We start from the raw sequence: 2,096 nt of genomic DNA on the forward strand, positions 1-2,096 counted from the left end.
CAAAGCAGTCTTCTATTACATGGTACCCACTCAAATGAAGGGATTACGTGTTATGTATTTCGAAACAAATATAAACACCATAATATTTTATTATCACTGTAAAGCAACGGACAGGATGTGCAGTAACTTGAGGTGTGAAGTACTTTGGTAGCTACCAGTGAGTATGGGGATCGTAGTTGAGCAGATGCATTTTTCGATTCAGTTTGCAGTTGACAGTTGTACCAGTGCATACATTTAGAGCTCCTTCGTCAAAGTTGGAAGATTAGTCTTTGGAATGCATTTATAAGCTTTCGCACCAAATATTCTGTGCAGTAAAACACCTTTTCAGTGTGTAACAATGCAATTACGCCCTCTCGATGCTTTCATGAAATGGTTGCTCGCGCCGGTAAGAAAACAAGTACTGTAAAAGTGATGACCTCGTATTATGTTTCAATTTTTACCACATGGCGAATAACTTGACAGTTGGAAGTATTGAAGAACCACAGAAAATCACTGTGAAAGACGCGAAATGAAACTATCGTTGACTACACGATCTCGGAATTAATCTAGGAAGCGTGAATGTTCTGCAAAGGAGCAGTCATTCCGTTCCCTTTTCAAGTACAGTGCGTCCTGTTAAGTCAGCCTGACGCAGCATTGTTGTTTAATTACGCAAGCAGTCCCGCTAGACGGCTTGCATTTTCCAGTGAATGACCATGAAAAATCTTAAAAAAAGGATACATTCTCCCGTGCAAGTAAAAAGAACGTCACAGCTACAAAATGCTGGAAATATCAAACTTGAAGCCTTATGTCATATGTATAAAAGTTTATCATCAAGATAATTTTGAGGTGCGTCGAAAACAAGGTGAATTATACGCTGAATGAAGATCTATTTGGATTCAGGAAGAGATTAAGAGCACGACAGACGATCCTGGAAGTGATACTTCTTATTGAAATGGAAAATAAGGCAGCTTAAGTTTCCTTTATAGACCTGTAAAAGGCATTTTCTAATTATACTTGGCAAAAAAATGTTTAGAGATTTGCAGAAATAAATTTTAAAATACAAAGAAACACGGGTGAAACTCGGCTTCTTTAAGGACGAAGTGCTATTCGTTAGAAATAACAAACGGAACAGGTGTAAAACTTGGGTAGGTGGGGCTGCGGAAGAATAATGAAGCTCACCTGGAGAGATAGTTACCGTTGAAGACGTTCTGAGAAGAATACAAGAAATCAGATCTCTCCTAAACACGATTCAGACAAGAAGAGACAAATTCATTGGATACATTCACAAGACAAGAACATCATTGGAACAATAGCATAAGGATTTACTGAAGGAAGGAATCGGTGGGACGATCTCGGATGCATATGTTAAGGCAGTAAGGGCCTCTCTTACCTCAAAACCGAATTAGGCGCTTTTGAGTATACGAATAAGTAAAACCAGCTAAAATAACAACATGACTATAAAAAACTTTCTGGTGCAGTATTGACCGAATTAGATTTTCAAGCACTGGATCACCATGTTATTCTATGGACATGCCTAAGACTTCCTGGTGGCTTTAATTTAATAATTATGATGTTTGCCAACGGCCTTGCCGCAGCGGTAACACCGGTTCCCGTCAGATCACCGAAGTTAAGCACTGTGGGTCTGGGCTAGCACTAGGATGGGTGGCCATCCGGTCTGCCGAGCGCTGTTGGCAAGCAGGGTGCACTCAGCTCTTGTGAGGCAAACTGAGGAGCTACTTGATTGAGAAGTAGCGGCTCTGGTCTCGGAAACTGACGTACGGCCGGGAGAGCGGTGTGCTGACCACATCCCCCTCCATATCCGCTTCCAGTGACGCCTGTGGGCTGAGGAGGACACGGCGGCCAGTCGGTACCTTTGGGCCTTCATGGCCTGTGCGGGAGGAGTTTAGATTTTTAATTATAATGTTCAGTGAAGCCTCTCTGTAATGACTTCATCGTCGACCGAAACTTACACTCTAACGTTCCTTCCACAATTGCTATGTTACTTAAACGTGGCAATCAGAGGTAGATCTTGCCGTTTCTATCGTCTCGGTTCACCGAGGTAATATGAGACGCAGTAGCAGCTAAATTGTGCAAAGATGGAGAGGATTCAAATGTAT

The 2,096-nt window shown here is 41.9% G+C and overlaps 1 pseudogene; it reads left to right on the forward strand.

The window, feature by feature from the left end:
* The first annotated feature begins 1,555 nt into the window (after nucleotides 1-1,555).
* On the forward strand, nucleotides 1,556-1,673 carry LOC124726433 (annotated as a pseudogene).
* The last annotated feature ends 423 nt before the right edge of the window (nucleotides 1,674-2,096 follow it).

This window comes from Schistocerca piceifrons, chromosome 1, assembly GCF_021461385.2.
Source record: "Schistocerca piceifrons isolate TAMUIC-IGC-003096 chromosome 1, iqSchPice1.1, whole genome shotgun sequence".
NCBI lineage: Eukaryota > Metazoa > Arthropoda > Insecta > Orthoptera > Acrididae > Schistocerca > Schistocerca piceifrons.